The following is a 12,766-nucleotide window of genomic DNA, read 5'->3' on the forward strand; positions in this document are numbered from 1 at the left end:
ACCTTATTCACCACGATTGCACACCCATCCGCACCTCCAACACCATAGTGAAATTTGCATATGACACCACGGTAGTCGGACTGATAGTAGGAGACGATGAGACCCATTACAGAGAGGAGGTGCAACACTTAAGCCTCTTATGTACAGTGGTGCTCGTACAGCAACCTTGTCTTGAATACATCCAGGACAAAGGAGATTGTTATGGACTTTAGGAGAGCCAGGAAAATGACACCTTCCCCCCTCCACATAAGTGGAGAGGAAGTGGAGAGGGTTAACGATATCAAATTCCTGGGGATCTACATCTCAAAGGACCTGAAATGAACTGTGAACACTTCTCACTTGGTGAAGAAAGCCCAACAGAGACTTTTCTTCTTAAGAATACTCAAAGCTAGACTTCCCACTAAGCTCCTTGTTAACTTCTACAGGAGCACCATATAGAGCCTTCTCTGCTATGGTGCTACTGTGTGGTACTCCAGCCACACTGCAGCGAACCGGAGAGACTTGGCCCGGATAGTTAAGATTGCGCAGAGGATCGTGTGTACGAAGCTCCCAGATCTGAACAATGTTTATGCTAGCCGACTATGTAGGAAGGCTAGCAACATCATCAAGGACCCCACTTACCAGGGTTACAAACTGTTTGTCCCCCTTCCATCGGGCAAAAGATTCAGGACCAACAAGTCATGAACAAACAGACTGAGGAACAGCTTTTTCCTCAGAGCAGTGACCTCCGTCATCCCTTCCCACTGCAGAAGACTAACCATTAATCGTTAATCAACACCTCTGTATTGCTGCTGATATGCACTTGGTCACTTTAAATCACATTGACTTGTAAATACCTATAATCTATAAAGAACTTAGGATTTTTTTTTCATACAGTACACTGTAGACTGCAATAGGGAATATATTTTTATATTGTATTTTACTAATAGTTATCTTAGGTTTTTTTATATTTATAACTGTATTCTATATTAATATATTTATATTTTATATTTATATATTACAAGCACTGCTGTTGTTTTCCTTCACTCCACCTGAGTTCACCATCTCTGTAACGGAACCGTCTCTTTGTTCCTAGTGTATATTGTGACGTTCATGGGCAGAAGGGCAGGCAGAAAGTAGAGAAAGACGAGGCAGGTAAGCCAAGGTGCAGGGAGGACACAGGGAAGACAGCGTTAATGACGGATCTGACTCAGACGGACTTAGATGTGGACTAAATACAGGAAACAAGCCGAAATAACAAGAAACAGCTGGACACAATCAGGGAAACACACGTGGATGATAAGGGGGCGTGACACACACGAGGACTGGACGCACAGGTCATGACATATAGACAGGCTCCAGCTCCATGTTAATTAAACTACGACAGCATCATTTTTACTGCTGTTGTGTTATCAGTGTTTTTATTGAAGAAAAATAGGGGCTGCTTGGGCTGAATCCATCCATCCATCAATCCATCCATTTTCCAAACCACTTATCCTACTGGGTCGCGGGGGGTCCGGAGCCCACCCCGGAAGCAATGGGCATGGAGGCAGGGAACAACCCAGGATGGGGGGCCAGCCCACCGCAGGGCACACTCACACACCATTCACTCACACAGACACACCTATGGGCAATTTAGCAACTCCAATTAGCCTCAGCATGTTTTTGGACGGGGGGGACCGGAGAACCCAGAGGAAACCCCACAACGACATGGGGAGAACATGCAAACTCCACAGACATGTGGCCCAGACTCGAACCCGGGTCCCAGAGGTGTGAGGCAACAGTGCTAACCACTGCACCAGCATGCCACCCTGGGCTGAATCTCGTTATACTTTTTTTTTTATTCACACACATGCCCATAAATACGTTTCTATCGCAGGTCTATTTTTAGCCGCAGATGTGAGTGAAACATTCGCGCTTACCTTGTACTGGTTCCACTCTGTGGACCGGATGCATAGACTGGGTGCTTTCTGTTGAGATGTTGAATCATTGACGTTGTGCTGTTGTGTTAAGCTAATTCGGTTTTACAATGGACACACTGTACAGTATTTTCGCGTTTCTTTTATTTGAAATGGTCCCTAACTTTAGACATTTTTTGTCTTTTTCTCTAACTTTCCTTGCTATTTTCCCTGTCTTCCTTCATTGCGGCATCTAGTCACCCCTGCTACACGTAATGCAGCGTAAGCACACTGTGCGACAGTAATAATCCTCTGTGTGAAACACGGTGGTCACTAAGTAGTACATAGTCGTGCGGATTATACAAATAGAATTTGCATCAATGATTATTTGCAATCAAGTTCTTTGAGTTACTCGATGAATCATTGCAGCCCTAATTCAAACATGTGTCTCATTAATGTTGTAGCTAGATGGCCTGGCTCAACCCATGATTCGTTTATTCTTAGAAACAGTAGTGATGGAAACAAACTTGAAAATGGGGTGGTACGTGATGGCAGGCTGATCGGTAAGAAGATTTTTCCCATTTTATAATTTGGCCCAATATTGTAAGCTTTGTTTGATTTAACCATTTGACAATTCCTTAGGGGACAGTGGGTACCCACTGAAGTCGTGGCTTTTCACACCACTCACAAACCCACGGAATGAACAAGAGTGGCATTATAATGATGCTTGGGCCTGGGCAGTGGTAGGGCGTACTATAGGTCAGTTTAAAGGCCATTGGCGCTGCCTGCACAAGACCAGTGGGGTGCCGCTATACAGTCCTCAAAAAGTGTGAAGCATTGTACAGGCGTGTAGTGTGTTGCATAATCTGACACAAAATCGTGGCTTGCCGGTATCTGAAGAGCTTAGGCAAGATGAACCTGAGCCACCAAATTTTCCGTCAAATGGAACAACGTTACAACTTCGTTTGAATGTAATAGCAAGAATTCAAAACAGGTTACACCACATTTATTTAGCTAATTGTTTTAATGTGTTGTTAATATCACACAGCGTATCATTTACAGTAGATGTAATTCATTGGCAACATCTCTAGTTTCATTCAGTTCGGATATCTATATCAGCTGATTTAGCTCAAATTTTGGTGTGTCTGGCAGTGGTAACCCACCACAGAAACTGTCTGGCAATGCTCATTCATGATACCTAGGCTGATACTGAACAAATTCCAGCTAGTTTCATTCAGTTAGGATGTAAGCTGACCTAGCTCAGTTTTGGGTGTGGTCTTTTTGGGCGTGTCTGGCAGGGATAACCCACCACAGAAACTGTCTGGCAATGTTCATTCATGGTACCTGGGTTGATACTGAACAAATTCCAGCTAGTTTCATTCAGTTCGGATATAAGCTGATTTAGCTCAATTTTGGGTGTGGTATTTTTGGGCGCGTCTGGCAGGGGTAACCCACCACAGAAACTGTCTGGCAATGTTAATTTATGATACCTGGGTTGATACAGAACAAGTTCCAACTAGTTTAATTTGGTTCGGATATCAGCTGACCTAGCTCAATAATTTGAATTCATTACCACACCCCTCACAGCCACATCCACCACCACGGGCCCGGCGGACATCCATTCTGATGAACTGTCATATGCCCCCCGCAAGATTACACTAAGGGAAATTGGTTCGCTTTTCAGCTAGGCTGACCCCTCTGGGCTCCTGGTCTAAGCGGAGTCTCTCTCTCACTCGCAGGCAAAATTCTTGATAAAAGTGTGTCCCCAATCATTGCAGCTCAAAGCTCGTTGCTCAAAGGGTGTGAGACCGGGAATTCCGCTTCCTCCGCCTGTAGTCTTAAGACTCTTACAGTGAGCGGCCATTCGTTTTTTCACGTCGACTTTAATGTCCAACCACTTCTTTTTAATTTTGGCCACATTTCGAATTTCGGAACCAACACTTTTAACTGACTCCGCCACGCTGTGCAGCTTCATCAACTTTCGTGTATTGTTAACGCCACTACTTAAACCACCATATAATATCGCTTTTCTTTTCTCATTTTCACATGACCTCCACTTCACACTTGCTGAAATACTTCTTTTTCCCCCATGTGGTTTATCTATTGTTGTTTGAGAAAAACACAGAACAAAGCGGGTATTTATACAGATTACCATATGCAAATATACATAATTATGGGCGGGTCGGGGGAGTGGCTGTGGGCTCGTTCACGTGCGTAAAATTTCACGCTAATTGGGATTTATAAAGAGAATGTGCGTAGATCTGTGCTTACGCACAGTTTTGTGCATCTGGATTTTTTTTTGCGTATGCACATTCCTAGTTTTGTCCGTATGCCATGTTTTAGTGTGAATTCTACCATCACCGTTATACATGAGGCCCCAGGTATCCGATAGGGAAGTGAAAACTGCAGATAATACTACCTCACACTTCTCATCCAGTGCTTCCTGTCCAGATGTTTCTTCACATCCAGTACATGTTGAAGAAGAGATTGTCAATCTACCCCAAATATGGAAAGTGGTCGTTGAATATGTAATATGTAATATGTAAGTGAAATGACTTCACATTTCATCCAAGGCAGGCTACGGATGTTCTCAGGCCGCGTCCCACGACTGAGAGGGGAAGTTGATTACAAGGCATGGTGCACACAGGTTAATCTTCTCATCCTTGTCAGATGCACAGAGGATAAGGTGAATTGTGAGTTTGCTTAGCCTCGCCTCCAATATTGTGAAGCATCTGGGCATTACTGCTGCTCCTACTGCATATGTTGTTCAGCTTCAGTCTGCATTTGGAGTTGTGGAAGATGAGAATTTGTTTGCCTCCTTCCCGAACTGCAGTCAGAATGCAGGGGAAATTTCTTCAGCTTATTTTAGTCGAATTCACACATTCCTGACTAGAGCAATTTCTAGAGGGGGTGCTGTTAATCAAACAGTTCTGTAGAGGATATTGGGACCAGAATCTTATTGTAAGCTTGCAACTAGAGCATAAAACGACTGACCCACCTTCATTCTCTCAATTATTGCTTCTCCTGAGAAAAGAAGATGGGATCAGTGAAGCTTGACAGGATGAAGAAACACTTGGGGACTACAAAGGCAGGAATGCATGTCCAGTCAGCCAATAGTACCTTTGCAGATGATGCTGAATGTGAAGTGGCAGTTTGGACAGAAGCCTAAGGATAGAAGAAGAGGTAGCTTAATTGAGGAATCATATTGCAAGCCTAACAAACCGAGAAAAGGTCAAGGAGGGCCTAGTCCAAATAATCCAAATAATGATCTGCATTTCCCTTCAGTGACTGGCAAGAAAGTACAACTTTCATCCTTATTATCCCAAGATTGTCATTTCAAAAGTAGAACTCCATTATTGATTGGGACAAGTGTGTTTCATAGGCTGTACCAGCAGTGTGTAGGTATGGGCGAACTGTACTTTCTGCACAGAAGTGACATTAGTAATGGTTATGCTCTGCTTTTCCAGCACATTGCTTAGAGTTGTGAGAGGGAGAGTAAGGGTTCAAATGTGACGTTACATAGGCGAGGCCAGGTCACAATTCCAGCTGGGCAGAAGGTGTGCATCCTTGGCGATGTTAAAGTAACAAGGGGCATTGCTGGCACTATATTTGTTTTGGAACCCCCAGATTCTCCATCTCTACCAGATGGAGTGTTTCCAGCGAGGATAGTTGTAGACATACCATGTAGATCCTTGTGTAAGGCAAATGTGGTTCTTAGGAACATGACAGACCACAATGTCACATTACTACGTTATCGTACTATAGCGGAGGCATTCGCAGCACAATGTGTGACACCACTGGAAGAGAACTAGCCATCCTAAAATTAATCATAATTTTGAAGATCCCAGTACACCAATTTTTGTTGAATCTAGATGATTCTCCTCTCACAGAGGAATGGAAGACGCTGATATGGGAAAAGTTAAATTCCATCCCTGAGGATTTTGCAGTATATGAATTGTCATATGGTCACACAGAAAAACATCACAGATTACAGGACAATATCCCTTTTAAGGAGAGGCCCAGACCCATACATCCAAATGACAGGGAAGCAGTGAAACAACATCTGAAAGACCTGCTAGATGGAGGGGTCATTAGGGAGTCTGAGAGCCTATTTGAATCACCTATTGTGGTGTTTAGGAAGAAAAATGGGAAAGTCATTCGCTGTGTGGATTACAGGAAATTGAATAGCAAGACGATTAAAGATGCCTATGCCATTCCAAACATAGAAGAGGTCTTTTCTGCACTCAGCGGGGCTAAGTGATTCTCTGTGATGGACCTCAAGTCGAGGTACTACCAATCGAAGTGGCTGAAGAGGACAAATACAAGACGGCTTTTGTATGTCGCATTGGTTTTTTGGGAGTTTAACTGTATGCCTCAGGGTGTCATGAATCCTCTAAGTACTTTCCAAAGGCTGATGAGGAGGTGTGTAGGAGACTTGTATCTGAGTACAGTTGTAGTATTTATGGATGTTTCGATTGTCTTCTCAAAAAGACACTAGAAGAACATGAAGACCGACTAATGAAGATACTGAACCATCTCAAACAATATGGACTGAAATTGTTCCCAGAGAAGTGCCAGTTCTTCAAAACATCTCTGAAATATCTTGGTCATGTGGGTGATGCAAACAGTGGTTGCACAGATCCCGACAAAATCTCTGCCTTGAAAAGTTGGCCTCGGCCCACAAACAAGCGAGAGCTGAAATACTTTTTTGGCTTTTCAAGATACTATTGGCGTTTTATCAAAGATTATTCCAAAATTGCCAAGCCTTTGAACTACCTTACAGCTGGATAAAGTTCTCTTGGAAAACGAGCTAAACCTTATCAATGTAAACGTGACAAGATCCCAGTTAACATGAATGTCCCTTTTGGGACAGAGTGGACTCCTGACTGCGAAATCGCCTTTCGAACCATCATTGAGAAGTTAACATCTGCCCCAATTCTTGCTTTTGCTGATCCGAAACTCCCATATGTCCTTCATACCGATGCATGTCATGAAGCACTAGGAGCTGCGTTCTACCAGGAACAGGGAGGTCAGCTTAGAGTGGTTTATGCTAGCAGAGGATTAACAAGGAGAGAGCAGAACTACCCCACTTAAAAATTGGAGTTTTTGGCCTTAAAATGGGCAGTATGTGAATAGTTCAAGGACTACCTGTACATTGCAGAAATCATAGTCCTAACGGACAATAGTTTTTAAAATGACACAAAAGGACAGGTATGAGACCCAGAGAGGAGATCCTTCTTTAAAGGTGGTCATTTGCTTTGTTGAGAGTGGAAAAAAGTCTACATCTGGAAAGAGTACTTCTAGAGATGTAGAAGTGAAACTGCTCCTGATAGAATGGTCCAGACTTGAGCTTAGGAATAGAGTGTTGTATAGGAGGTGGAATGACAATGGGAACACAGTCTATCAATTGATATTGCCATCCCAGTATCGAGGCTTACAGGCTATACATGACGATTTAGGACACCCTGGGGTCGAGCAAGCACTCAGCATTGCACGCACCAGATTTTATTGCCTGCGCATGGCTCAGGATATTGAGAGGAAATGCAACACATGTGAGAGGTGCTTCAGGAGAAAGATTCATCCACAGAAGGCTGCTCCTATGGAAAATATACTTATCACCTATCCTCTAGAACTAGTTTGTATGGATTACTTGTCATTGTAGCCAGACTGCAAGGACACTAGAAACATACTCGTATTAAAGGACCATTTCACAAAGTTTTCAGTGGCTGTTCCAACCAAGGACCAGGAGGCAAAAACCATCGGTAAATCTCTGAGATGGAACTTCATTGTCCATTATGGGTTTCCCTCTATGGTGCTTGGCGACCAAGGTAGAGATGAATCGCAAACTATAAGAATTGTGGTCTTTGGTAGGAGTGGAGGAAATGAGAATGACACCCTATCATCCACGTAGCAACCCCATAGAGTGGTTTAACAGAACCCTACTACTGTAGGAATGCTTGGGACCCTGGATGAGAGGGACAAATTTCATTAGAGGGACTACATCAAGCCACAAGTGCTTGCATTTAATTGCACTATAAACAGCTCGACAGGGTACTTGCCCTGTAACTGCCCTTCGGATTTGATAAAATAACTGATGCGGAGAATCTCAGCTGGTGAGCGGGCTTAAATTAAACAGTGACCATATGAAAATGCCTGAACGAAAAACAACCCAAGTCCAAGGCCATTAACACACCCTATGAACTGATGTTTGGCCATCAGCTTATGCTGCCTCTCGATTTGGCATTAGCCCCTATAATGGATCTCGCATCTGTCATTCTTTGTACGTGAAGAATCTCCGTTGTCGCCTCCAGGAAAGATATGCTCTGGCAGCTGAAAGTGCTACAATAATGGAAGAGAGGAACAAAGTTAGGTTCGATGAACTTGTGGAAGGAGACAGAGTTCTTATGTGACATGTGATATGAAGGACCCTGGGCATCCTGGGATTGCTGCGAGAGATTGCTGGGATACTGCGAGAGAGTGGTGTTGAGCTGCAGCGATTGTTTTGGGATTGTTTGTGATTGTTTTTGGGGTGTTTGGAACGTATTTTCTGAGTGTTTGTGTGCTTTAATTGTTTAGTGGGTGGCTGTGTTATTTCTATTTATTGTTCTTATTTTGGTCGGCGTGAGTGCTTGTCTGTCCTGTCTGTTTATTAACAGCGCGATTGTTACGGGCAGTGAGCTGCGTTTTCTGTTCGCGTTTAACTCCGTAAAAAACACCGGCGGGGCGAAATAGCTAATAATATCTAACTTCGGTAACGTTACTCAGCGCCAGAAAAGGACAGTTGCTCCTGAGCTTTGCTCGGTTGCCAGTCGGGGCCGGGAGGACATTTTCCACTTTTTTCCCCGCTCCGGCAGTAGCCTGCTGTGAGGGGGTTTTTGTGGTTTTTCGACCTCCCAAGAGCAACTTCGATTTCGTTTTGTTTTTAGTTCATACTTGGTTCAGGCAGAAGTTCTTTTGGTAAGTAGTAGTAAATTTATCGGATTTAAAATTTTTAATAAAAATAATAATTAAGTTCCGTTTCAACCCAAGTAACTTATTTTAGTGTACTCGGCACTTTATTGCATTTAACGGTACGCTAATTAATCTTTAAAGTTAAATACGCTATATAAATTTACTGGGCTGGGAGTACGGGGTCATAGTGAGTTAGTTAATTATGGGGCCGGCTCAGTGTTGCGTTTGCAACATGTTTGCCCTTCTGGACGTTAGTGTCCAGTCGGACTTCATCTGCGAGCGATGTAAGCTAGTGGACTCGCTCATGGTCAAGGTTCGCGACCTTGAGGAGCAACTGGCTCTCATCCAATGCAACAGTGAGTTAGAGGAGCAAGTTAATACGCCTTTTAGGGAGAAGGTGTGTACGCCACTAGCCGGGAGGGGGGAGAATGAAGAGCAGAGAGGTCGAGAGAGCTAGGTGTCCGTAGGTCGTAGACGCAGGAAAGGGCGTACACACGTTGCAGAGGCGGCATCACCTGAGGTGACTGTGTCGAACAGGTTTCAGGTTCTTCCAGCTTTAGAGCCGGAACGGACTGGGGAGGCAGGTGGGCCCTTGGGCACTGAGGAGCCCCCTCCCCCCAGGAAGAGGGAGGTTGTGGTAGTGGGGGATTCCATTATTAGGGGAGTAGACAGTTATGTGTGCACGCATGATAGAGGGTCCCGTACGGTGTCTTGCCTGCCTGGTGCCCAGGTAGGAGACCTTCCATATCGTGTGGATAAGCTTTTGGCCCCAGCTGGGGTGGATCCAGTTGTCGTGGTGCATGTTGGCACCAACGACATAGGCAAGGGTAGAAGGGCTGTTCTGCAGGATAAATTTATAGAAGTCGCCAATAAGCTTAGAAGCAGAACATCCATGGTGGTATTCTCCGAAATACTCCCCGTGCCACGTGCAAGTCAGGCTAAGTTAGCTGAGATAAGGAAATTAAATGCGTGGCTAAAAGGATGGTGTAGGAAAGAGGGGTTTAGGTTTATGGGGCATTGGAGGACCTTCTGGAACAGGTGGGACCTGTTCAAGCCGGATGGGTTGCACCTGAACCAGAGGGGAACCAGTGTATTGGGGAGGCGTATGTGTAGAGTAGTTGAGGAATGTTTAAACTAGGGACTGGGGGGGCAGGGAGGTTAGTTAACTATGTCAGTGGGGGGGAACGGAAAGCCCCAAATAATCATATTGTAAGTGGGCACCATAATAGGCCTACCCTTTGTTGTCTGTATTTAAACGCCAGAAGTATTAGGAATAAAATTCATGATTTAGAGGCTTTTATCTCATCGGACTCATGATATTATAGGAATAACTGAAACGTGGTTGAGTGAAAAGGATGGACATGAATATAATATGGATGGTTACACGTTGTTCCGTAAGGATCGTATAGGAAAAAAGGGAGGTGGTGTTGCAGTATATGTAAAGGAAAACTTGCAGGCAAGGGAACTTACTGATATAAATAAAACTACGGAAGCAATATGGGTAAAATTAGATGCTAAAAACTCAAATAGCCTAATTGTCGGTGTTTGTTACAGAACACCTAATATAGCTGCTGAGGAAAGCAGATTGTTACACAGTGATATTAGGACTATGAGCAATAAAAATGATGCGGTAGTTATGGGTGATTTTAATCTACCAGGAATGCAGTGGGACATTGTCACTGGCTCTTCAGAAAATGAACTGGAGATGGTGGAATTAGTACAGGATTGTTTTTTTACTCAGTTTGTTAACACCCCTACCAGGGGAGATGCTATTCTTGATCTTGTTCTCTCTAATAACCAGGACAGGATTGGTAAATTATACGTTTTAGAACCACTTGACAGTAGCGATCATAACATGGTCAAATTTGAGGTTAAGTTTAGTGTTCGAAGAGCTAAGTCCAAATCAAAAATATATAATGTTAGGAAGGCTGACTTTAAGTGTATGAGACTAAAACTAGAAACTGTGAACTGGATGGAGTTAAATAACAAAACTGTTGAAGAGGCCTGGGAATTGTTTAAAAGCATATTATTGCAAGTGCAAGAGGACTTCATACCTGTTTCCAGCAAGAATAAATCTAGGAAATTGCAACCTAGGTGGTTTACTAGGGAAATAAAGCATAAAGTAAGGAGGAAAAGGGCTTTGTTCCAGCAATGGAAAATAACTGACGATGACAGAATTAAGCAGGAATATCTAAGTCTACAGGCTGAGTTAAAAATGATATTAGACAAGCTGAAAGAAATGTCGAAAGGATGGTTGCATTGGAAGCTAAGGATGACGTTAAAAGTTTCTTCCAGTATTTTAACTCTAAAAGAGCTCTAAAACCTGAAATTACTAATCTGCAGGATAGTAAGGGTCTTATAATAGTAAACAACATTGATATAGTAAATGAGTTCAATGATAGTTTTGCACGGGTATTCACTGTTGAGGACCTTAGTAATTTACCAGTTATTACCTATCCAGCATTGTCTACAGCTAATATATATATAACTGAAGCAGATGTTTTGCAAAGCCTAGCTAAGCTCAAAATAAATAAATCACAGGGCCCTGATGGCATCTTACCTATAATGTTAAAAGAGATGAGGGATATTATTTGCCGACCCTTAACTTTACCGTTTTAAAAATCCTTATCTGAAGGTGTGGTACCTTCTGATTGGAAGCACGCCTTCATAACGCCTATTTTCAAAAAAGGGGATAGAAGTAATTTGTCTAACTATAGGCCAATCAGTCTAACTTGTATAACTGGTAAAGTTATGGAGGCTATAATCAAAGAGAAAATGGTAGATTACCTGGACTCCAATAACATTTTGCGGGATAGCCAGCATGGATTTAGGAGAGGTAGATCCTGTTTAACAAATCTGTTGGAGTTTTTTGAGGAAGCTACTCAGGAAGTTGATGATAAGAAGGCCTATGATGTCATCTACTTAGATTTCCAAAAGGCTTTTGATGTTGTCCCCCACAAGAGGCTCCTACTTAAACTCAAAGCGACAGGAATTTTAGGTACCGTAGCGGCCTGGATTGATAACTGGTTAACAGATAGGAAACAGCGAGTAGTTATAAGAGGCACAATGTCACAGTGGGCTTGCGTTCATAGTGGGGTACCGCAGGGTTCGATTTTAGGACCACTATTGTTCCTAATTTACATAAATGATATGGATACCAATATATACAGTAAACTGGTGAAATTTGCAGATGACACCAAGGTGGGTGGTGTAGCAGATACTGAATTAGTGGCTCAGCAGCTACAGCGGGATCTTGATTTAATTAGTGACTGGGCCGATACCTGGCAGATGAAATTTAACGTCGATAAATGTAAGGTACTCCATCTAGGGAGCAGAAATATAAAGTACAGGTATTTCATGGGTGTCACTGAAATAAAGGTAGCTGATCATGAGAAAGACCTTGGTGTGTATGTTGATGCTTCCATGTCCCATTCTCGCCAGTGTGGGGAAGCAATACAAAAGGCCAATAGGATGTTGGGGTATATCTCCAGGTGTGTGGAGTTTAAGTCAAGGGAGGTAATGCTAAGATTATACAATTCCTTGGTGAGACCTCACCTAGAATATTGTGTGCAGGTTTGGTCACCATATCTTAAAAAGGACATTGTGGCCTTAGAAAAGGTGCAGCGTAGGGCCACAAAAATGATTCCTGGTCTTAGAGGAATGTCATACGAGGAACGGTTACTTGAGCTAAATCTGTTCAGTCTCAAGCAAAGGAGACTGAGGGGGGACATGATCCAGGTATATAAGATTCTAACAGGTTTGGATGCTGTTCAACCAAATAGTTACTTCAACATTAGTTTAAATACACGAACTCGTGGCCATAGGTGGAAATTAGCGGGAGAACATTTCAAGCTGGATTTAAGGAAGCACTTCTTTACACAGCGTGTAGAGTATGAGATAGCCTTCCTGATAATGTAGTGCAAGCTGAATCCTTGGGT

This window comes from Brienomyrus brachyistius, unplaced genomic scaffold, assembly GCF_023856365.1.
Source record: "Brienomyrus brachyistius isolate T26 unplaced genomic scaffold, BBRACH_0.4 scaffold55, whole genome shotgun sequence".
Classification (NCBI taxonomy): Eukaryota; Metazoa; Chordata; class Actinopteri; order Osteoglossiformes; family Mormyridae; genus Brienomyrus; species Brienomyrus brachyistius.